The following is a 25,434-nucleotide window of genomic DNA, read 5'->3' on the forward strand; positions in this document are numbered from 1 at the left end:
TTTTTTCCTAGAAATTTTATGTTTTCAGGCATTACATTTAAGGCTTTAATCCATTTTGAGTTTGTTCTTGTGTATGGTATAAAATAGTGATCTAGTTTCAATTTTTTCCATATGTCTCTCTAGTTTTCCCATCATTATTTATTGAAGAGACTGTCTTCTGTTCATCATTATGTTCTTGGCCCCTTTGCTGTAAATTAATTGTTTATATGTGCATGGATTTACTTCTAGGATCTCAATTCTGTTCCATTGATCTGTGTGTCTGTTTTCGTGCCTTTACCATAATGTTTTGATTACTACAGCTTTGTAGTATAATTTGAAATCCAGGAGCATGATACCTTCAGCTTTGTTCTTCTTCCTTAACATAGTTTTGACTATTTGGGATCTTTTGTGTTTCATACAAATTTTAGAATTATTTGTTCTAGTTCTATGAAATATACCATTGGAATATTGATACAGATTGTATTGAATGTGTAGACTGCTTTGAGTAGTATTTACATTTTAACAATATTAATTCTTCCAATCCATAAGCACAAAATGTCTTTTCATTCATTTATGTCTTCTTCAGTTTCTTTCATCAATGTCTCATAGTTTTCAGTATACAGGTCTTTAGCCTCCTTAGTTAATTTTGTTCCTAGGTATTCTTTTTAATACAGTTGGAAATAGGATTGTTTTCTTAATTTCTCTTTCTGATAGATTGTTATTAGTGTACAGAAATGCAACAGATTTCTGTATATTAATTTTGTACCTGCAACTTTGCTGAATTCATTTGTTAGTTCTAATAGTTTTTTTGTGGTGTCTTTGGGGTTTTCTATGTATAATATCATAATTTCTGTGAAGAGAGACACTTTCACTTCTCCTTTTCCAATTTGAATGCCTTTTATTTCTTTTCTTGCCTAATTGCTATGGCTAGGACTTCCAATACTATGTTGACTAAAAGTGGTGAGAGTGGACATCATTTTCTTACTCCTGTTCTTAGAGAAAAAGCTTTCAGCTTTTCAACATTGAACATGATGCTGAAGGTTTGTCATATATGGTCTGTATTATGTTAAACTGTGTTCCCTCTATACCCACTTTGTTGAGAATTTTTATCAGAAGTCAATGTTGAATTTTGTCAAATGCTTTTTCTGAATCTATTGAGATGATCACACAATTTTTTTCATAGATCTTTATTGGAGTATAATTGCTTCACAATACTGTGTTAATCTCTGTTGCACAAAAAAGCGAACCAGCCATATGCATATACATGTCCCCATATCCCCTCCCTCTTGAGCCTCCCTCCCCTCCTCCCTATCCCACCCCTCTAGGTCATCGCAAATCACCGAGTCGATCTCCCTGTGCTATGCTGCTGCTTCCCACCAGCCAACTATTTTACATTCAGTAGTGTATATATGTCAATGCTACTCTCACTTTGCCCCAGGTTCACCCTCCCACCCCATGTCCTCAAGTCTGTTTTCTATGTCTACTTCTTTATTCCTGCCCTGCCAGTGAGAATGATCATACAATTTTTATCCTTCATTTTGTTAAAGTGGTGTATCATGTTGATTGATTTGCAAATATTGAACCATCCTTGCAACCCTGGAATAAACCCCACTGAATCATGCCGTATGATCCTTTTAATGTATTGTTGAATGAGGTTTGCTAATATTTTGTTGAGGATCTTTGTATCTGTGTTCATCAGAGATATTTGACTGGAATTTTCTTTTTTTGTAGTGTCTTTCTCTGATTTGGTACCAGAGTAATACTGGTGTCATAGAATGAGTTTGGAAACATTATTTCCTCTTCAATTTTTGAAATAGTTTGAGATGGATAAGTATTATTTTTTTTAAATGTTTGGTAGAGTTTACCTGTGAAGCCATCTGTTCTTGGACATTTGTATATTAAATGTTTGTTTTATTACTGATTCAATTTCATGATTAGTAATCAGTCTTTTCAGATTTTCTATTTCTGCTTGATTCAGTCTTGAAAGACTGTCTATTTTTAGGAATTTATCCATATTTTTCCAGGTTGTTCAATTTGTTGGTGTATAATTGTTCATAGCAGTCTCTTATGATTCTTTGTTTTTCTGTGGTATCTGTTGCAATTTCTCCCCTTTCATCAGGTTTTATTTATTTGAGCCCTCTATTTGTCACTTATACCTTTATAAAGCTGATATTTAAAAAAAAAAAAGCTGTATGGGCTTTGGTGACAGATCCAAGTTGAAGTCTCACTCCTGCTCCCTAACATTTTGACCGTGACAAATTACTTAACCTTTTCTAGCCCCCATTTCCAAACCTGTAGAATGAGTATAATGAAGCCTCAAGGAGAAAACAGTCTAGCATCAATATCTTGGAGTTTTTCTTATCTCCTTTTTGAACTCGGGGTCCAGTAGACTGGTAAGAAATCGGGGATTTTGCTTGTTCTTTAGTTGGGAGTAGTTCCTCTGCTATTTCATTTTACTTAACTATCTCTGTCTCTATGAATTTAGGAGAAACAGTTATCTAATGTGGTCTTGACGGAGTGTTTTAGGTGGGAGCATCCCGTGTAGACTGTGTGAGCCCAATATTTTTGTTGTGTGGCTAGTTTTGGTATGGCTGCCAGCCACATCTCTCCTCAGAGTGTGCTGGCTGTTATCCCTTTGATAGGGGGTGTGATTGGTGTCCAGAGCCTGCACTGGATGTTGGGTGGGGACTCCTCCTTGCTTCACGGCTGTCACAGCCCAGACAGGGATGGGGTCTGCTCCCCAGTTGTTGGAGTAGAAGCCAGGAGGATCGGGTTCAGTCAGGTTCTGCTGCCCTGGAGTATGTGCCCTGACCCAGAGGAGGTGACCACTGAAGCAAGTGAGGCCTGTGTGGTCACAGCAAACCTACGTGTCACCTGTGCATGCATCTGTGGTTCTGCCCAGAAGCAGCCCAGTCTCATCCCTTTCTCCATTGTGTTAGTCCCAGACCTAGTGCCAGACTATGGTGTGGAGTGGGCTGGGCTGGGAGCCAGGGCGTGGTGGCTGCAGCAATCAAGGTGGTTGTGCTGCCGCCTGGGACCTCGGCTGCCTCTGTACCAGGGCTCTCCCAGGACCTGTGCGCCCCAGATCCAGCTCCAAGCTGTGGCGTGGTGTGGTCGGAGCCAGAGTTCTCCTGTCAGGTGAGAAATGGAATATTTCTCCATATCAGTAAACAAAGGATGTCACAGTCATCAGCGATTGCAGGTGGGAACTCAGGAAGGAAAGAATACCTGCCATCAGACTGCAGCCACTCCCTACTATGAGGCCTGAGGAAACTCAGGATATGAAAGCACAGGATACTGGCCCCAGATAGCTGAGGTACACATCAAAGGAATGATTTCAGTGAGCCCAGGCTCTTGCATCTTCCCATCCATAGAAAAGTACTAAATTCCTTAACCTGAGATATCTAGTTTTCTTTTACTAACAATAATCTTTTGTTCCTACTACCTGCCCTTTGTTGCCAAACTCCTATATATCCTGCTCCCCCTTTGCCTCCTCGGAGCAGTTTTCTCAGACTTACTTGAAATGCTGCCTCCTGGGCTTGACGTCCTCAGTGTGTCCTCCGAATAAAACATAACTCTCAACTTTTAGGTTGTGCATTATTTTTTAATCAACACAGGAAACGAACCCTTGTGTCCTCCTGTCCAGAGCCTGTCCGCCCGAGACTCAGCAACCAGCTGCTGTACATTTCTGGGGTGCCACCTGATGCACTTGCCAACAAAGTCCTGCATGGTGGGATCCGCCCCCATTGTGCGCACTGACAGTGGGCTCCAAGATTTGGCTGGGACCACATCCCAGGCCCTCCAGGCTGTCTCCATGCAGCTAGATCCCGTCCTCTCCTGGGGCCGGTCTGCGGAGACTCAGCACTTAGCTGTTGCATGAATTTGTGGCACCGCCCAGAATGCCCAGTGTGAGCTCTAGATTGGGAATGCAAGGAGCTGGTGGCTGCCACTGCCGTTCTCTCTGTTAGTGCAAGTTCCTGTTCCTGGTGCAGAGTGAGGCCAAAAAACTGAGTATGGAGCAGAGAAAGGTTTATTGCAAAGCCATGCAAGGAGACAGGTGGCTCATGCCCTAAAAAAAGCCCAAGCTCCCTGAAGGGTTTTGGCAAAGCATTTTTAAAGGCCAGGTGAGGGAGTGGTGGTCACAGGGCAGGTGATCAGCTCATGAACAAATCTCTGATTGGCTGATGATGAGGGAACAGGGTGGTGTCACAGGGGTTAAGATTATCAGTCTTTAGGCTCCAGGAGACCTGGGGCTATGTGCTCATGGTCATCAAGTATCATGTTAACATCAATAGTTAACATCTTCCATTTGGGGGGGCGGTGTTTCACATCTGTAAAACAAGCCAGGAAATGTGCGTCAAATACCTAGGTACTTCAGAGAGGAGCTGAAGCAGAGGGTATGGGGGAAGGCCTGTCCCAGGAAGGCCCCATAGGGTCCTGCTAGGTTGCATCTCGCTGCCCTGATGGCTAGTAAGCCAGCATGCACTCAATTCTCACGAGCAGAATCCAGTCCCTTGAGCCCCTCTATCTGTCCCAGAGGATTTCCCAGCAGACAAGGGGGCCCCACAGGGCGAGGATCTGCCTGTGTGGACCTTCTCTCCTTTATAGATTCCTCCCAGGGGCAGAGGTCCTGTCCTGATGCCTCCCCGCCCTCCCCACCCCCATCCTACCCAGTTATGTGGAGATCTTTCTTGCAGCTTTGGTTGTATAGGAGATGTTCTGCCAGTTTCCAGTTTGATTTCCGTGAGAATTGTTCCACATGTATTTTTGATGTGTTTGTGGAAGGAGGTCAGCTCCGTGTCCTCCTACTCTGCCATCTTGATCCCCATTCTAGAGAATTTTTTTGTCTTAGTCTAAGACTGTTCTTTTTCTCTTAAGAAGATAGCAATTATGACTATAATTTTCTAAGCACCTGATCTGTTGTAAACACTGCAAACATTTTGTCAACTGAAGAAAAACGCACAACCTAAAAGTTGCAAGTTATGTTTTATTTGGAGAACTTATTGAGGAGTATAGCCCAGGAGACAGCCTCTCAGTTAGCTCTGAAGAACTGTTCCAAAGAGGTAAGGGAGGAGCCAAGATATATGGGAGTTTTTGCTGAAAAAACAAACAAACAAATGAGCATGTAGTTGAACATCAAAAGATTACTGGTAATCACACAAAACAGACATCTCAGACGAATGATTTAAGTGCTTTTCTATATATAGGAAGATGCAAGAGTCTGCTCATTGAAATTATTCCTTAGATATGCATCTTAACTATCTAGGGCCAGTACCCTGTTTTTCCTCATCCTGAATTCCTTTCAGGGTGCACTGTGGCTGCAGTGGCTGATGGCTTGATGTCAGGCAAACATTTTTTGTTTACTGGAATGGCAGGCAACATTTTTTGTCCACGATTTTATCTTAAGTCTTCACATAAGCACACTCATATGGTGCTTATTATGTCAGACCATGGGCACTTCCTAAGGACTCCAACTACCAAAGGACACTTAAGAAGAAATAAATACACTTTTGGGACTTCCCTGGCAGTCCAGTGGTTAAGACTCCACACTTCGACTGCAGGGGGCGCAGGCTCCATCTCTGGTTGGGGAACTAAGATCCCACATGCTGCAGGGCATAGCCAAAAAAAGAAATACACTTTTATCTATTAACAATATTGAATTTGTAGTTAAAAACCTTCTCATAAGGAAAACCCAGATGGCTTCAGGGTGAACTCTATCAAACACTTCAGGAAGGAATAATACCAATTCTAGGAAGAGTCTTCCAGAAAATTGAAGAGAAGTTAATTTTCCTAACTCTTTTGTGCAGCCAGTATTACTCTGCTACCAAAACCAGGTAAAGACATCACAAGAAAAGGAACCAATCTGTGAGATAGCTTCCAATCTCTAGAACTCTGCATGTGCCTTCCCCTCAATAAAGAACGTGATTTTTCTTGATTCTGCTTAGCCAAGTCCTACAATTACTTACACTGTACCCCCCTCCAAAAATCGTTGTTCTCTCAATCTAGTTAATGGTGACCGATTCTTCTTCCGAATAGATTTTAGTCTTGTAGGTGAGGGGAAATTTCCCGTCTTTCTCCTCTTAGTTCTTTCGGTGGGCAATTAAAATTACATAAGGCAGACTAACAGAAGAAAATAAAATTTATTCTGTGCACATGGAGAATCCGCATAAGTATGAAAACTTCCAAAGACAATAAGGCAAGTTGATCTATCTCTCTATCTATCTTTCTATCTATCTATCCATCTGTCTACCTAACTATATATCTGTCATCTATTCCGGACTAAGGAGAAGGAGGTAGGGGGTCTAAGGCTTCAAGGGGAAGTAAGATAATTCACAGGAGGATAAAAAGAGTTAATGTTTGGGAAACAAATGTTTGCTGGGTCATTCAAAGACAATGGGACATAGAGAGGATTTTGATCAAATTGGCTTTCCTAGGTTCCTTGTGCTGGACATGTTTTTTTAGTGATAACTGAATTTGTAGGCTCCAACTCCATTCTTATAAGACATTCCAAAACTCTGAGGTGAGTCAGTTCCTAACCTTCACCTGAATGGTTGCTCCTTTTACCAGCCCAGTGTTATGTGGTTTGGCTAAATCAAGGAATCCAACACAATGTGTGAGTGTTCCATGCGCTTATATGCCTGCGAAGCAAAGCCTAATACCAGAGCTCAGTGGGATAGTTTGTGGCATTACACACAGTAAGCTGAACAGAGAAAATGTGGAATCTGAAGGTGGCTTCCATCTCTGTTTTACTTAGATCCTCTGTCTTCTCTGGGATGAGGTTGTTACTATCTTGAGTAAGGTCACCTCTTTCCTATGTAAATTCCTTGGTCAGGCCCTGCGTTGACTGTGGAATGGGGAGAGGAAGCAGAACACCCACAATCTTACAGCCAGGGCCTCCCGGTACAGGTATGAACTGTACCCTTTACAGCCCAGGACATAGCTCACAGAACAGGCGACTAGAGAGGGAACCACAGCTTCATCTCCATTCCACACCCTGTCTGGCGCACCATTACTGAGCCCTTCCTGGAGCTTGATTGGCTGCTTTGTTGTCCTTTCCTCAATTTATATGGACTGGCTCCTGTTCCTCCTGCTCCCTGGAGCCCTCGTGGTTCTGTGCTGGGCTTCTACAGAGGGTGAGTACAATGGCAGTAAGGCAAAGGGGGCAGGGTGATGGGGTCAGGGAGTACTGTCAGGAGGAACAGGAGCTACAGAGACAGTGTTTGCTGGAGCCAGGCCCCTGAGCCCTTGGCTGCTGTAAATTCCCTTCCCCATAATGAAAACTCTTCCTGAAGACCCTGCTGTTGCTGCTGTCCAGTAGCTCTCCAAACTCTAACTCCAGGAAAGGTGTGAGGGGAAGGGATGATAAAGAATCACTGGGGCATCTGTAGCTGGGCAAGGTAGACCGATCAACTAAGACCCAGATCTTAGTAAGAGGTGTCTGAATGGAGATCCTTCTCCTTCTTTTACCCCATTAGATGCTGGGTCTGCTCTCTCAGCTAAACTTGCCCAGCCCTACTGGCAATGAAATGCCCATTCAGTGCCCCTTTGGAAACCACAGCTGCAGGCTGAGCCTGAAAAGAAAGAAGGGAGAGGGCTTCCTGGTAACCACGTGACTCCTAAAATGGATTCCTTGGTAGACGCGGGCTCTGCATGGAGGATCCTCAGAGGCTGAGGAGGAAGGCCTGGAAAGTCGAGGGTTCTGGCCTCAGTCCCAACACCAGCAGCAGCAGCCCTTCTCTCTTCCCCTTAACTACCTGGCATTCCTTGCTCTCATCCCATGGTTCTCCCATATTGTCCAGATTCTACAATGAAATTTATTTCTTGCACCTCCTGCGACGAATTTGTTGGCAAGAACTGCAGAAAGAATTTAGGTTCCTGTCACTCCAGATATCCTGATTTTGCATGCCAGACCAAAGAAGTATATTCTCAACATTTCACCGGAGGTGAGATGAGGGCAGGAGAATGGGGAGGCAGGGGAAATTGATTGAGTTACAGTTTCTCACCTGTACAATGATTGGGTTTTAACGGATGATCTCCAAATTCCTTTCCATTTCTGATATTCAGTAACTGAATCCCTAGTAGAGTATGTCTGTTACAGCTCCTTTGTTGTAAATGTATGTTGGTGTTGAGAGCAGAATCAAGTTTCCCTGGAAAGAGACTGCCCCTTTTGTGGAAGGGTCTTCAAGTCCAGGCTTGGCCTAAGGGGACAAGAGGGAAGGGAAAGACTGCTCACTTGAAAACATTCCCTGTCACATCCCAAGTCTAACTTGGACCTTGGTTATTCTCCTACCCTCTTCAGAATATATCTACAGATATTCTATCCTGGGCTGCCCAAGAAGATGTGTGGAGTATATACACATCACCGAGTGGGAGAAAAACGTGTTCTTCTGTTGTAATACAAGCTACTGCAATAGCTTATCAGTAAAGGATGAGGTTCCGTTCAATTCCATCGCATCAGAGGATTTACCTGAGATATTCAACTAATTTTCAGGGACTTCCTCTTGACTGCATTCTGCTCATCATTCTTTAAAAAAAAATCAAGATCCAGAAATACTTTCACTCTCAACCACCACCCACATTGCCTCCTGAGAGCCAAAAGGCCCAAGAGAAATAAACTATGGATGAAAAAGAAATGCAGTGTAACTTTGAAATGCTGTCTGGGCCCAAGTTAGACAACCAGGCCTGGTTTTCTGGTTCTGCTTTTCTGGCCGGGGGCCAAACTCCAAGTCTAGGGAGTGGGAAAGTGGGGGAGGCTGCACTGGGACATCTGGGGGCACTGAATGCATTACAATAAAAACTCTAATGAATGACAAGACTATATTCGGGGGAACTCATGGGCTGTTTCCACAGTGGACTAGATAAGAAGGAAGGGATACTGGGCAAAGCATGACCTGGTAAAAGTCTCCAAGTCATTTTACTTCTCAAATGTCCAGGATCCTAAATCCCATCAGGCCCCTGACACTCTAGGCCTGGAAAGTCCTCAAAACAGGTAGGCTTTCCAAGGGGGCCTAACATACGATCTATCTTGGAAAATATTCCATGTCACTTGAGAGGAATGTATATCCTGCTGTTGGCATATACATTTTGTATATTTCTGTTATATCTAATTGGTTTATAGTGTTGCTTAAATCCTCTAATTCCTTATTGATCTTCTATATGGTTTTTCTACCATTATTGAAGGTAAAGTGTTGAGGTAGAATGTCTATTTCTTCTTTCAATTCTGTCAAAGTTTGCTATATATATTTTGGTTTCTGTTGTTTGGTGCATATATGTTTATAATTGTTATAGCTTCTTAATGAATTGGCCCTTTTATCAACATATAATGTCATTCTTTATTTCTTGTAACTTAGGTCATTTTGTTATTGGTATAGGCACCCTAGGTCTCCTTTGGCAACAATTTGCATGGAATATCTTTTTTCATCCTTTGAGTTTGTGTCTTTAAATATAAAGTGAGTCTCTTGTACACAGCATATGGATGGATAACGGTTTTTTAAAATTCATTCTGCCAATCTCTGCCTTTTGATTAGAGGGTTTAATCCATTTATATCTAAAGTAATTACTGACAAGGAAGGGCCTACCTCTGCCATTTTGATATTGGTTTTTTGTATGTCTTATAGCTTTTTTTATCTCTCATTTCCTCCATTACTTTGATTTTTTTGCAGTGAACACTTTTCTCTTTTAAATTTCCTTTTCTGTATATTCTACAGATATTTTCTTTGATTACCATAGAAATTATATTTAACATCCTACAGTTATAATTATTTAATTTGAATTGATATGAACTTAACTTCATTAGCATACAAAAACTGTACTCATATACAGTTTTACCCCTTTATGTTACTAAAGTCACAAATTACATCTTTATATATTGTGTGTCCAATAACATAGATATATAATTAATTTTTATTGTGTTTTAAATCATGTAGAAAATAAAAAGTAATTTGCCTTCCCAAATAAGAATAACAAATGTTCTTTAAGCAATTGCTAATTGTCAAACACTCTTCTAAACACTCTACATGTATTGCATCATTTAAAAAATCATCACAGCTCAATGAGATAAATACTGTCATTATTCCATTTTACAAATGAGAAAATGGAAGCCTAGACTTAAAGTACTTTGTCTAAGCTCATAGAGCTAATATGTGCTATAACTGGGATTTAAATTCTGATGTTTGAAGACAGAGTCTGCATTATTAATTGCTATACTATAAGGATTCCAATTCTATTCCCTGACTCATCATCCTTTACCAAATATTTACTGCATTTACAGTGTGGATGGAGAAAAGCATAATAGATTTTAAATGGGTGTGCTAATCAGTTATTTCAGTGCTATGTAGAATTCTCCTAGGTTCATTAGCAGAATTTATCAGATATGCTTCCAGCTCCCCTCCTCTTCCAGATGTGCTGGATTTCCACATTTAGACAATTATTTAGAATAGATAAGAGAGTTGGGGAGGGAGAGCCAGGGAGACAAATGAAGATTAAAAAATAAAGGAGAGAGAATGAAGAACAGAGAAAGGGAATTAAAAAAATAAATGACACTGAGGGGAAAGTCTGGTTGTCCTGTTGGTGAGGTGCTTTGCCCCTCAACCTATGCCACTTTTTTTTTTTTTTGCGGTACACGGGCCTCTCACTGTTGTGGCCTCTCCCGTTGCTGAGCACAGGCTCCAGACGCGCAGGCTCAGCGGCCATGGCTCATGGGCCTAGCTGCTCCGCAGCATGTGGGATCTTCCTGGACCAGGGCACGAACCCATGTCCCCTGCATCGGCAGGCGGACTCTCAACCACTGCGCCACCAGGGAAGCCCAACTTATGCCACTTTTAGCCACCCATCTGATTCACCCTTCTGACTCTCAAGTGCATGGTCAGAAACTCTGAGTCTGCTCTTTTTACTTTTATTATTCTAAACAAACAAACAAATAAACCGAGCACCAGATTTGAGGACATCACCAGATCAGAGAGTAAGACTAATTTATAAAGCCAAGAAAGAGTTAATTCCTCGCTCCCATGATTCTGAGTGTCTGATATTTGAGGAAGCCACTGAACAAAGAGGGAAGTACTTTGACCCTGTTTCTGGAAGAGATGTATAGAGACTTGCTTAAAGGAAGATAAGGAGATGGGGTAAGGTATTACCTTACTGCTATAGTTATTGTCCTAAAATGTTATTGAAGAAGTGGGATTCCTGGCTGATGTGATAGTTCTATTTTTAATTTTTTTGCGGAACCTCCATATTGCTTTCCATAGTGGATGTGCCAGTTTACATTCCCATCAACATGTACCAGAGTTCCTTTTCTTCACATCCTCGCCAACACTTGTTATCTTTCACTTTTGTTCACAATAGCTATACTACCAGGTATAAGGTAATATCTCAGTGGTTTTGATTTGCATTTCCCTGATGATTAGTGATATTAAGCACATTTTCATGTACTGTTGGCCATCTGTATGTCTTCTTTGGAGAAATGTCTACTTAGGTCCTCAATCCCATTCCATTGCAATATCAAATTAAAATCCAGAATCTTGTGATCTAAGTCAGGTCCTGGGGTGGACGAGGCTTCTCGGGTGTGTTTCTTTGGGTCTTGCAAACTAAAGAGACAAGTATCTGCTCTCCACACACTTAACATAAAAGTGTAGGATAGAGAGAGAATAGCTGTAATAAACACTTCCATTCAAAAGGAGATAATGTGAGGTACGTAGCAGTCACTGGTCCATGACAATTCTGAAGTCCAGCCTCTCATGTGTAGTCAGTCCTGCAACTGGGAGTGATTCTCTGTGGATCTTAGCTCTGCCCTTTGGGCTCTCAGTTCTCTGAATCACCCTTCCTTCTCCAAAAGAAAAGGCTCATGTTCCCAGCTGTCTCAGTCTGCTTCCTGTCCCTAAAAAATTGGGGATCAAAAAGACTCTTTATTTTTACTTTCTCTATGCCTGTTAGCCTTTTAAACCTCTGAGCTGATGTAAATGCTCTCAGAAGCACATCTGGGACCTCCTCATAGCCTCACTTCACTCGCTATTCGGCATCTGTTGAGGACTCTTAGAGCCCAGGAAGGGGTTAATTTTTCAGAATTGTTTATCTGGTGAAGGAAAATGAGTACTTTCAGGACATGAGGTGTGGGTGGTGTGTTCCAGTGTAGGCTGTCTGATTTCTGTTATGTGAGTTATCTAGTTATCTGCACAGAATGCATCAGAAGAGCTGAAAAAAAAAAAAAAAAAGACTGTCAGCCCATCCATGAGAACATTCTGAGAATGTCTTTGATCAACACTGCTGTGAAAAATCTCTCACAAGATAGACACACATAATTATACATTTGTCTAAACTCATAAAATACGCAACACCAAGAGTGAACTATATTGTAAACTCTGGTCTTTGGGTGATTATGATGTGTCAGTGTAGGTTCACCAGCTGTAACAAATGTACCATTCTAGTGGGGAACATTGATGATGGGGGAGGCTGTGCATTTTGGTGGTAGGAGGTATAAAGGAAACCTCTAAACCTCCCTCAGTTTTGCTATGAATCTAAAACTGCTTTTAAAAAATAGTCTTAATTAAAACATTAAACAAAAACTTTCCTATATATCATACAGCATTAACTGTAATTGTCGTGTTGTACATTACATCCCTAGTACTTATTTAACTTATAAGTGGAAGTTTGTACCTTGGACCACCTTCATCCCATCCCTCCCCCACCCCCACCTCTGGTAACCACAAATCTGATCTCTTTTTCTATGAGTTTGTTTGTTTATTTTGATTTCAAAATAAGTGAGATCATACAGCATTTGTCTTTGTCTTACTTATTTCACTTAGGATAATGCACTGGAGATCCATCCATGTTGTCACAACAGATTGGCAGGATGTCCTCGTTGTTTATGTCTGAATAATATCCCATTGTGTGTGTGTGTGTGTGTGTGTGTGTGTGTGTGTGTGTGTACACACTTAGGTTATTTCCATGGTTTAGTCTTGAGAGTGTCATAAATGGAGTACAGGGTCTTAATTTTTAGAGATGGGAGAATCCAACTTTCTCCCCAGTACTCAAATCAGTTTCTTATAATGGCATGGTGTCTGAATACACTGGGAACTTTTTAAAGAAGAGGAAGTGAGGTGCTAAGTCCTGGGTATGGGGTGACCCTGATCTGGCACCTAATGTTGAAGTTTTGCCTCAGTGGGAATTTGTTCCCCCATCCTGGGTTCAGTCTCACTGTGGGTCTCCCAAGAACCCAAGCTCACCTTCAGTTCTTCTAATTTCCCTGTTATTAAATACACAGTATCCTAACAGTCTAAAATTCCCCCAATATACTGAAATATCCTAAAGACAAAGAAATTCTTTGTTGCTCACCACTCTTCATCCAGTGGTCAACCCACTTTCCAGAAAGTGCTTGTTATACAAATGGTTTTGAGGGAGAGGCCAATCTATTCCACCAGCAAGGATGGGTCTCTCTTACAGGACAGTATCTTGGATACTGGGTCTTTCATATGATGTGACTTCCTAAGGACCTAAAGCCGGACTCCTTTTATGGGGCATGTAACCTTTGTAGAATATTCCTTCTTTAAGTCCAATCCTAGGGGAGATTGGATGTTGCCCACCTTACAATAGTTTTCTATGGCTGATGGCCTGGCTCTCATTGTGACACTTTGGGTCTGATTTTCTCTTGCATGGTGGATGAGATGACCAGCTGTGAGAAAAACTGCTCCAATTATGAAATAAGTTCTGTTTTTTTCAGCACGCTGGGCATACACTGAACCACTTTGATTTCTGCAATGACCCCTCTGAGTCATTCAGGATGAGGATGCCTTAGGATGAGGATGAAGTGTCCAAACAAACTGCGTCCTCATTGAATCTCATCTCTGTTCACTCCCTTCAGAATGATCATTTCCCCTGCATGAGGAGTTTCCCTTAAGATATGCTCACTGCTTATTCAGTCTATGTCTTTATTGCTGGTGTTTCTTTCTATTAAATATGAACAGAACTGATTCTGGCTTTTAGTCCATGTCTTATTAATCAGAAGGGAGATTGTGTCACAGATGGGGTGGGCAAATATATCACAAGCTGAAGAAGGGGAGGGGGGCAACTGACCATGAGAAGAGTCCCATTTTTTTAACTGATAGACATTTCTTTCCTCTCTTCCTTTCTTTTCACCTTCCTTCTTTTTTAGCTCTTCCATTCTCTCTTCTTCAACCTCTCCATCACCATTGCTCTTTGTTTTTAAGTTTTGAATATTTATTTTAATTTAGAATCCACAACACCATTGCACAATTGGAAATCGGGGTGGATTGATTGTGCTGGAAATCTTAGAAGAGAGTTATACAGGAAAGGAGTGTGCTGATAAACATCTATTTAACGCATATTATATTACCTCCATGGGGTCTGTAGTCAAGACAATTTGGAGTATGTTGATGTGGGATATGAGGTAACAGGTACATGATGATGGTTGCATAACTCTGTGAATATACCAAAAACCACTGAATTGTAAATTTTTTTTCATAAATTTATTTATTTTTGTCTGTGTTGGGTCTCCGTTGCTGTGTGCAGGCTTTCCCCAGTTGCAGAGAGCGGGGGCTACTCTTCGTTTCAGTGCGCGGGCTTCTCATTGCAGTGGCTCCTCTTGTTGCGGAGCACATGCTCTAGGCACGCGGGCTTCAGTAGTTGTGGCACACGGGCTTCAGTAGTTGTGGCACGTGGGCTCAGTAGTTGTGGCACGCGGGCTCAGTAGTTGTGGCTCGCGGGCTCTAGAGCGCAGGCTCAGTAGTTGTGGCACATGGGCTTAGTTGCTCCGCGGCATGTGGGATCTTCCCAGACCAGGGCTCGAACCTGTATCCCCTGCACTGGCAGGCGGATTCTTAACCACTGCACCACCAGCGAAGTCCTGAATTGTAAGTTTTTAAACGAGTGAATTGTACGGTATGCAAGTTATATCTCAATAAAACCAAAAAGCAAAATGGGTTTCACCTTGGTTGAATGTTCTTTTTCTCTCCCAAAGTCTATAACATCTTCATTCACTTGTCTGTGCCATCATCTTCCTTCTGCATCACAAAGGGATTTACTAAAATAGAAGCAGCTCTGTGCATGCTTATTGGGGGTGGGAGTTGTGGAGACAGGCATGAGTTGTGTGGGCAATGAGACTAGACAAAGACAGGAGAAGAGACTTCCCCAAGGTCAATGTACCAGAGAGAGTGATACATGAGGAACATCTAACGGGGGTTAAATATGAATCCTGAAGAGCACAGAGATAAGCCTGAGGGGAAAGGAGGGAAAGGCTAAGACAATTTGCCCCCCCACCCACCCCGCACACTATTATATTGCAAATAGCTTTGGGAGGGAATTGCAGAAATCCCTTAATCCACAGCAGGTTGTCAATAGCAGTACTCTAAAAAAACCTCCTCCTTATGGCAATTAGTTGAACACAGCGTCTCTGTTCTCATCAGAACATTCCCTGAGAAAGAAAAAAGCAGAACAAATTGTTCCCAAAAGCCAGGTCTGTGGCGAGCCATAACTATCTCAAGGAAAAAGAGATTTATAGAACCTACAGGCTCCATAACGGCAGCCCTGCCACCCCCCTCTCAAAAGTCCTATCCGAGGCTCTTCTCCCAGGATTCGCTAACACTAGGGAATAGCCACCACCAGGGGGAGCTATGGTTCTAGTTGTTGAGAGCACACAGCAGCTTGTCCCTCTAAGCCGGAGAGGCACAAAGCACTTGCTGAAAACCTGCTGAGTTCCAGTATCTATGAAGAGTACTAGAGGTAGAGTGGTGAGCAACACCCACTCTCTGCGCTAGGACCAAGGACTGGGGAAGTGACAGGAAAGTAGAATACATGGTGAGAAATATCGTGAGGTGGACATGGCAGGGAGCCAACGCGAACACAGAGGAGAGGCATTGGGATAGAACAAAGGGTCAGAGAAGATTTCCAGGGCTGATGACTGTAATTCAAGGTGAAAGTTTGAGTGGCACGAGACACACAGAGCAGAGGCCACTGGGAAGAAGTGTGTGGAAACAGCACACATAAGTACCTGAAGGTCTAAGAGCTTTTGGACCCAGAAAATCATGGTGGCTGGGGAGACCCATGAAGGGATGGGTACAATGATGAGAATAGCCCCAGGTCCACTTGGTCCCTGCTCCCCTTGATGTAATTTTAGGGTCCCCAAAAGGATGACCCTATCCTAAGGCTCAGATCCTTAACCCCTGACCTCAATGGACTCCCTGTATCCAAATATCATGTCTTAAAGAAAGGTGTTGAGCCCTGAAGGAAAAGCGGAATTCTCCACAGCTCTACACCAGAATCCCCCTGATCACCGAACACATTTACCATGAACTGGCCAAGAAAAGGTTTTAACAGACACACAGATACCATTGGCAGTTTTGCATGTCATCTCACTCCAACAATTCCCATCTTTGTAGAATTCACATTCCTTAGACTGGAGAGCTAAAGCTGCAGGAAGAAAGATGATGCTTAGGGAAGAAGGGAAGCCTCACTGTCACTTCCCAAATAGAGCAGAAGTCACCTGGGAGCCCTGAAGATGTTCTGCCCTTGGATCTTGGTTCTAGGCACCAATATATCTTAGAATGATAGACAGAACAGGAAGAACTATGGACATGATCTAATTCTCTCTTACATTAGACAGAGGAACAACAAACCATTGGAAAGGGAGACTGACTATTCTCCACAGAGCCATACTACCTGCATTTTCAACCTGCATTCTCTTGCCAGCTACAAGCATTACATATAAGATGGAGAGTCAGGTCATTTCCATGGGTATCAGAGCCTGGGCTGAAGCCCCAGGGGTGAGATCAGGGTGGGTAGTTCTCAGGCTGACCACGAGTCCCTGCATCTTCACCCCACATATAAACCATAGTGTAGGGGGTGTGGAAAGCTTACATATCAGATCAAGTCCCCAACAGAGGCCAAGGATTCAAGAAGGTCTCAAGGAGAGTAAGAAGATGGAAGAAGCTTCTTATGTGAAATTGGACCTTATTCCTCGGAGGATCAGTTGGAGCTTGCAGGACCCAGACGAATGGGGAAAAGACTGCCCTGCTTAAGTATTTTTCAAGGTTAAGTCTAAGTCAACAGGTAAACATCCTCAAACCACCTCCCAAGGATTTACCAATTTCTGTGTAAAGCAGGAGACCCAGCTCAAGTAGCTTTTCCGTTTTACCTCCACTGATTCTTGAAGCAGATTCTGTTAGAGATTAGGTAACACTTGAGCTCCCTGCGACTGGGGCATTGTCTGCTAAGGAGAGCCTACCAGCCACTTTATTATGCACTCAGGCAAGTGTATAATAGGGACAGGAACGGAAGGGAGAGGAACAGATCTGAAACTTTCCACCTACTGCAACGTTCCAAATCCCTCTTCCACCACCCATTCCTTTCCCCTGCCTGCCCTAGGACATTGCTCTAGGCTGTTCCAACTACAGGTGACCCAGAGGGTATTCTCAAATTTAACAAGTTTTATGGACAGCACACTAATTGCCTAGCTTACTAGGACAAGGTTGGCCTAGAGTTCTATTTAAAAATGTAAGAAGGGGGCTTCCCTGGTGGCGCAGTGGTGGAGAGTCTGCCTGCCGATGCAGGGGACACGGGTTCGTGCCCCGGTCCAGGAAGATCCCACATGCCGCGGAGTGGCTGGGCCCGTGAGCCATGGCCGCTGAGCCTGTGCGTCCGGAGCCTGTGCTCCGCGACGGGAGAGGCCACGGCAGTGAGAGGCCCACGTACCGAAAAAAAAAAAAAAAATTTAAGAAGGGACTTCCCTGGTGGTCCAGTGGGTAAGACTTTGCGCTCCTGAAACTAGATTCTGCATGCATGTTGCAACTAAGAAGCCCGCATGCCACAACTAAAAGATCCCACGTGCTGCAACTAAGACCTGGCGCAGCCTAAATAAATAAATATATTTTTAAATGTAACAAATACTCCCTTTTCTAAGCAACCCTCCACTTAGCCAGAAGGAAAAAAAGATTATAGACAAAACAAGGTGAGTTCACTACAGCAGGGGTCCCCAACCCCTGGGATCTAATGCCTGATGATCTGACGTGGAGCTGGTGTAATAATAATAGAAATAAAGTGCACAATAAATGTAATGCACTTGAATCACCCCGAAACCATTCCCCACCCCCCCAACCCCTCCCTGCCGTCCATGGAAAAATTTTCTTCCATGAAACTGGTCCCTGGTGCCAAAAAGGTTGGGGACCACTGCAACAGCATCAAGTTGTTTATATCAGAGACCTTAGCACAAACAGGGGGATGGGTATAAGGGAGGTTTTCTCAGTGAAGTGGGAATGACCTAGATCTCAAAGACGGTCAAATTAAAGAGTAGAAAATGGTATATCCAGAGGAGGTGAATTTCTCTGGATGTAGCAGAGGGCTGGAGGTTATACTAGCTGGAATGTGAAATGACCCTAGGAGGCCACCATAGCAGTTCTTATATTTTAATCAACTTTGCTACTGGTGCCATGAATCTCTGAGATCAGAACTTCTTGTTCCTCCTCTCAGCACCTCTCAGATTCACTGCGGGGCTTGAGGACATGTCACCATACCAGCCCTTTCTCTCTTTGCTAGGAGAATTGAGATTTAGTGACCAACAGAGTGGGCCAGGGACTAGGTAAGAGATTTCATACACCAGTGCTACTCTAGTGTGTCTGGGATATACTGGCATGCTCTTATTTCCTTATCCATGTCTATTTCCTAATCATGAACCCATGGATTCCTTTCTCTCAACCTCCTGAAGCACTCTGTTTTCCGTGCAGTTACCCACGTAGCCTGTACTGAAACATACCACCCACACCTAATGCCACTGAGCATTCTTATTCCCTCCCCGATGAACTCCTCTGGAAGAACACTTCCCTGGGCACTGAAAGCCCTTTGTGGATGCAGGACCGTGACAGAGAGTTGTTTCTGAGAACACGCCCAGAAGGTCAGATCTAACCCCCAAATGGAAAAGGAGGCCATATGTGAAAAGTCCATGGCCCAGGTACAGACTCGTCAAGAAATATGGGATACAGAACAGACGTGTAACAGAACAACAGAACTTTCTTGCTCCCCAGCGCCAGGGAATAAAAGAAAAACTGTCAAACATCACAAAGGTCTACTGAGATAACACAACACAAGCACTAAGTACTTGCAGTGGCAAACTAGTCATATGTGGAACACGTCAATTCACAGAGAATGGAAGAAGAGAATAGATCTGAGATTCAATGTCATAAGGACCTTGGTTTAAATCCTTGCCTCTCCCTCATCAGAGTGTCCATCTAAGGCTGATTTTCACTGTGAGATTTTTAATTGAAAATAACTTTTTTAATTGAAGGACTGTAGTATATTGTCAAAATATAGAACACGAATGGACGTCCATGTGAAAGAAAAAAAAGAGTCTAGACACAGACTTTACACCCTTCATAAGTATATATACTTTATATATATATGTATTTTTTGTTGCGTTGGGTCTTTGTTGCTGTGTGCGGGCTTTCTCTAGTTGCGGCGAGCGGGCGCTACTCTTTGTTGCAGTGCGCAGGCTTCTCATTGCAGTGGCTTCTCTTGTTGTGGGGCATGAGCTCTAGGCGTGTGGACTTCAGTAGTTGTAGCACTCGGGACTCAGTAGTTGTGGCGCACGTGCTTAGTTGCTCTGCGGCGTGTGGGATCTTCCAGGACCAGGATCGAACCCGTGTCCCTTGCATTGGGAGGCAGATTCTTAACCACTGCGCCACCAGGGAAGTCCCCAAAGACTTCTTTTTTTTAAAGTAAGTGGTCTAGGAACTGACACCAGCAAGAAGGCAGATGCTCCAGACCCTCATTCCCCCATGAAATATTAAAACAACAACAATAACTAGACACTGGCTAAAATAATTTGATAGGAGCTCTGGAAAACAAAAATATACAGCAACCAAGTGAATACCCAATTGAAAAAAAAAAGCTGCAAAACGGTGGGAACTTTTATGGTGCTTTTATTTGCCTTTGTCGTTCCTTTACCTGGTGTAAAGTTGGGAAAAATCAACCTCAGGCTGGAAGGAGCAGAACAGGACTTATTCTGTTCTTATGGAGTGAGTCATGTTTCCTTGCTTTTTCATGTTTCCGACCGCTTTGCATTGATATCTGCATGCAGGCGGGTGCAGTCACCTCTTCCGTTCTTTTTGCACTGGCTTCAGTGGGGAAAGGCTTTCACTTGGAGGTGGCTGGGAGGGCACCAGCTGGGTAGGATGAGCATCTTCTGTTCCTGAGAAGGCACTGTGGCATAGTTTCTCCACGCAGCCCAGTCAGCTGAGGTTGATGTCAACCAGACTTGGCAGGGGTCTTCTGTGGCCAAGACTGCAGAGGTCCTGCAGGTGGCAGGGGAGGGTAGGGCTGTTGGCTTCCTTGGGGGTGAAGGTTGCTGGGCTCTTCCTATTCTTTTTTGCCCATGGGAGGAAGTTCTAGTTGAAAAGATCCTTTTCAACCACTGGAGTAGGGTGCTGGCATTCAGAGCAGTATCTGGAGTCAGTCCCTGCATACAGGACTTCAGTTCCCAGGGGCCTTGGATAAGCTGAAGGGGCTGATAAGCCTCTGCTCTGATGATTCCTGGTAGGGGTGAAGGTAGAGGGGGACTGGGAGAATGATTCCTAACACGTCTCCTGAAGGAGATGACATTTGATTACAGTTGACATTTAATATCCATATTCTATGTATGATCTTACTCTGTAAAGTATATTTTCTTTAAAAATGTGTGTGCGTGTGTGTACTTATCATGAAGAGGCCAATAGGATATACATTAAATTATAACAACGTTTCTCTCTAATGATATGTTTGGGTGGTGTTTTTCAGTAACTTTTAATTCTGCAATAGTTCTAGATTTACAGGAAAATTTTGTCACAACTAATGAGAAAATATTGATAAGTTAACTTTAAACTCTATACTGCATTCAGATTTCATTAGGTTCCTGCCTAGTTTCTGTTTTCTCTTCCAGGATTCCACATTTTATTTTCTCATCATGTCTCCTTAACTCCTCTGGGTTGCGGCTGTTTCTCAGACTTTCCCTGTGTTTTTATAACATTCCATTTTTTTGAGGAGTATGGAACAGGTATTTTGCATAATGTCCCTCAGTATGGGTTTTTCTGATGTTTTATCAGACCTGGGTTATATAATATCAACCTGCCTTATCATGGATGACATTAACCTTGATCACCTACTGAGTAACTATTTGCCACATTATTTCTTGTAAAGTTCCCCCCCCCCTCCCATTTTCATGCTGTACTCTTTGGAGCGAGTCAGGAAGTACAGCCCCATTGCAGAAGTATTTGATTTTCTGTTGTTAACTTATTTGTATTGTCCAGATTTTCTACAATAGCTACAGAATTTCCATCGATCATCAGTGAAGAGTAGCAGGTTAACAAAAAGCAGGAGTTTATGGGGGGGGGTGTTGTTTTGTTTTTATTTTCACTTTTATTGAAAAGGATAAAATTATATCTTTTTAATTTCTGTTTTTGTTACCCAAAATTTTAATTATGGTAAAAACACATAAATAAAATTTACCATCTTAACCATTTCTAAGTGTAAAGTTCAGTCATGTTAAGTACAGTCACATTGCTGTGAAACTGATCTTCAGAACTTTTTCATCTTGCAAAACTGAAACTCTATATCCGTTAAATAACAGCCCTCCATTCCCCACCTCCCAAGCCCCTGGCAACCTCCACTCTACTTCTTTTTGACAAGCATGGCATACCTGGGAGATATTACTCATTCTGTTCCAGACCACCACAGTAAAGACCACAGCAGTAAAGCTACTACTGCAATAAAGTGAAGCACAGAGGTGCGCCTGTGTATGAATTTGTCTCCTTGAGGAATCTCATATAAGGGGAACCATACAGTACTTGTCATTCGGAGACTGGCTTGTTTTACTTAGCACTGTGCCCTCAAGGTTCATCCATGTGGAAGCATGTGTCAAAATCTTCTTCCTTTTTAAGACTGAATGATATTCCTTCATATATATATATATACCACATTTTGTTTATCCAGTTACAGTATTGCTTGGTGAACACTTGGGTAGCTTCCACCCTTTGGCTATTATAAATAACGCTGCTATGAACATGAGTGTGCAAATATCTCTTCGAGACCTCACTTTTAACTCTTTTGGATACATACCCAGAACTGGAATTGCTGGTTATAGCAATGATACACTAATGACAATAATATAGGAATTCTGCTTTTAATGTTTTGAGCAATCATCATGCCATTTTCCATAGTGGCTGCACCATTTTACACTTCTTCTAACAGTAAACAAGCGTTCCTATTTCTCTACATCCTTGCCAACAGTTTTGTTTTCTCTTTTTTGGGTATTAGCCAGCCTATGAGGTGTTAAGTGATAAAAGGTACTTTTAAAATAATTAAAAGCCCTCTCATTGGTCCTGTTCCATCACCATGACCCATCCATAGTTCTTTTTGGTGGAACCAAATATAAATACACCCAGTTTAATATAGGCTGGAGTACTTGAGTTGGGTTTTATTGACATTGATCTTGATGGGGTTGTTGCTGACATTTTTGCCTTTAATAACAAGGCTCTGGCTTAGGCCACGCTCCTCAGTGGACAATCCAACTTGTCTTCCATTCCCACCTCCTAACTCGGCTCAAATTTAAAGGGGAAATTTATTTTAAAATATTTAAATTTGATATTCTGAAAGAAAGTTAGATTTTTAGAAGATTCTTCTTATAACTTTGAAATGTTTTAACTAAATAAAAGTCCTAAAATGATTTAATTTATTCTTGTTAGTTTTTTCAAGAGACATATAAAAGGTTTCATTTAATTTGTTTTAAATTGTGAATGGGAAATAATCAAAAATAAGTAATAAAAATACAAATAATAATCTCCATTTTCCCATAGCAAACAGCAAAGGAAAAGAGAAAGAATATGCTAAGGAAAAAAGATGGGAAGAAACTGAAAAAAAAAAAATAGGAGATGGACAAAAAGAGCAGAAAATGTTATACATAGAAGAGGAGAAGCTGTATAAATATACATTGCTACAGTTACAGTGAGAGGATTTTTCCATTAAACAAATGTAAACACCAAGAAAGAAATACCAAGAAGAAAAAAATATTTCTTTGATTAAAAGCATTAAGGTCACTCTTATCAAAGGTCCTATTCCACTTTCTAAATCTGATAAGCCCACTTTTTCTGCCTTAGGCCTTGGTACCTTCTTGGACTTTAAGGCCTCTCTGTCCATCTGCCAGTTGGACACATTTTCCTGAGTTTTCCACTGACCCCGCAAACTCCTGATGTATGAGGTGGTACCCGTCCCCTTCTTGGACACATTGCAGTCACTTCTGAGTTGGTGGGATCAGAAACCAGGCAGCCAGGCAGCCAGAGGAATAGGGTGACTGTGAGGGATCAGGGTGGGGTGATGATTTGCAGTTGTGAACGAAGCAGAGAGATGAACCAAGGGTGAATTGAGAGCACTTGGTGTACGTTGGTGGGAAGGAGCCGGTTGCCAGGAGAGAAGTGAGGAGGGAAACTTGGGGTAGATAGGAGGACACAGCATGCTCTGCAGGAGCATGTGTGCAGGGATATGGGACCAGAGGTGCCAGGAAGAGAAGGGTGAGGGACATCACTGACAAGGAATCAGCTGTTAGTGACCCTATCATTCTTTTCCCTTTCCATAATATTTATTACAGAAATCTCGACCTTTACAGCAAAAGGTTGAAATCTTCATGTCCCCAAAATAGAAATTTGAAGATAAACAATAATCATAACAGTCCAGTTGAGTGTGGTTGAGGCGCCATCCGTCTGGAAGAGAAGGACACTGACACTCAGTGCCAGACAACAGTACCTGGAACCTTCCCCAGCCACCCCAAGCCTGGCCTCCAGACCAGGGACACATCCACCTCCCAGCGAGGGCTCCCCCAGGCTGCAGCCCCTACCCAGTGTCAGGAGTCAGGTGCCAGCTCAAGCCAGAAGAACCTGGCTTAATAGCATTACCTTTCTCTGAGAAAATGAAGAAATCTCTGGTTCTACATCCAGGGCCTTGTTCCATGGTGCAGTTGCCTTTGCCTCTCAAACACTGACCTTTCTTAAAATTTTGGCAGACCATACATAATGTATCTGAAGCTGTAGAAAACAGACATGAAGGCTGATCCCAGAGCTGAATGGCTGATATTAAGGTGGGCTAGAACACTGATAGGGTCCAGGGGGTCAAGGGAAAAACATGATCCTAAATACTTCCTCCAATATATGCTTAAAGCTTGGAAATGTTTGCATCATATTATGACTGTTGATTCTGTAAGGATATGGGTTTTTTACACAGGATTTTGATTCCATTAAAAATGAAATGAATGCTGTCCCCCTCACTATGATGCCATTATGCAGAACAAAATGAGAGCATCTACATACAGGCACCTGAGGCCAGAATATCATGGGACATAAGGACTGTACTGGCTCCAAGGTGGGGATACAGTCTTACAAAATTTCTTACTGTACCTCCCCACAAAAGACATCTGATGTCCAAACATATCTAAGTGACAGTGGAAATATTGTCACTTACTGTGGAAATATTGGTTCAAGATAAGCCTTTCAGGGACCTGTTCCTGGTAGTTCATTGCCCCTTGGCTGTGTCTTTATAGGAAGTCTTGAGCAGCCATTGGCTCTGCCTCTTAGGGTCATCCCAGCAAGCCACGAAACCTCCCATTGAGAAGAGCCCCCAGCCCCAGTCTGGCCCCAGGGAGGGACTGACCCCACTCTGAGACCTTGGAAAGGAACCTGAACTCTTGCCCTGGTAGCAGTCGGGATGGGGACAGCAGAAAGAGACCTCAAATCCTTGCTGGTCAGATCATCCCAGAGCCTCATCCTTGATTTGTCCCCTCCCAAGCTGGTCAGATCACCATCCAGGTGCTGCTGCCCAGCCCACCTCCACGTCGTCACCCCCTGCCCAGCCACCACAGGCTCTCACCCACTCCTTGGAAGAGCACGAAAGGCAAGACTCCCAGCAGCAGGAGCAGGGACTTGTCCATGTCAGCCCGGGATGGCGGGAAGATGCAGAGGCGGCTGCAGAGGGGAGCAGGGTGCCCAGGAAGGGTGCGGACAGACTGCTCTTGTGTGCAGATGAGGGAAGCCGAAGAATCTGGACTGAGCTGCTCCTGGGCTGTGGGCAGAAGCTTCCTTTTACACACCTGCCAGTGGGTGTTTCACAGCCACGCAAGCCCAGGAAACGTTCCCACAGAACCAGCCCCTTGGACACTTCCGAGGATTAATGTCCCAGGTGTCCCTCCTTATCCTTTGAGGCTGCCTCCTGATCAGTGGGGGACATGACGCCTGACCAGATCTCGGGGCCCCTCAACAGTTCCTGACTGTTTACTCTCTGGACATCCCACTGCCCCAGGCCCAAGAACAAGAGCTTGTCATGTGGGCCGGGCTTTGCTAAGATAGCCATTTCCTCTGAGTCCACAGTGCCCATGACCACCTCCCCTCCAGTCCCACAGCCCAAGCCAGTACCCAACCTGGGCTGACACCAGCCTCAGGCCTC

The 25,434-nt window shown here is 43.1% G+C and overlaps 1 long non-coding RNA gene across 2 annotated transcripts in view; it reads left to right on the forward strand.

Annotated features, from left to right (window-relative positions):
- The window catches only part of LOC109550943 (uncharacterized), a 90,915-nt gene extending 67,609 nt beyond the window's left edge, over positions 1-23,306 (forward strand). Inside the window, exons 7-8 of one of the 2 annotated variants that reach the window (XR_012333272.1) lie at positions 7,779-7,922; positions 8,279-9,932. This is a non-coding gene — a long non-coding RNA (uncharacterized lncRNA). Of the gene's footprint in view, positions 1-7,778; positions 7,923-8,278; positions 9,933-22,802 lie in introns of those variants that run through there. The other variant, XR_002177640.3, reaches the window with a different exon arrangement.
- The last annotated feature ends 2,128 nt before the right edge of the window (positions 23,307-25,434 follow it).

This window comes from Tursiops truncatus, chromosome 8, assembly GCF_011762595.2.
Source record: "Tursiops truncatus isolate mTurTru1 chromosome 8, mTurTru1.mat.Y, whole genome shotgun sequence".
Taxonomy (NCBI): domain Eukaryota; kingdom Metazoa; phylum Chordata; class Mammalia; order Artiodactyla; family Delphinidae; genus Tursiops; species Tursiops truncatus.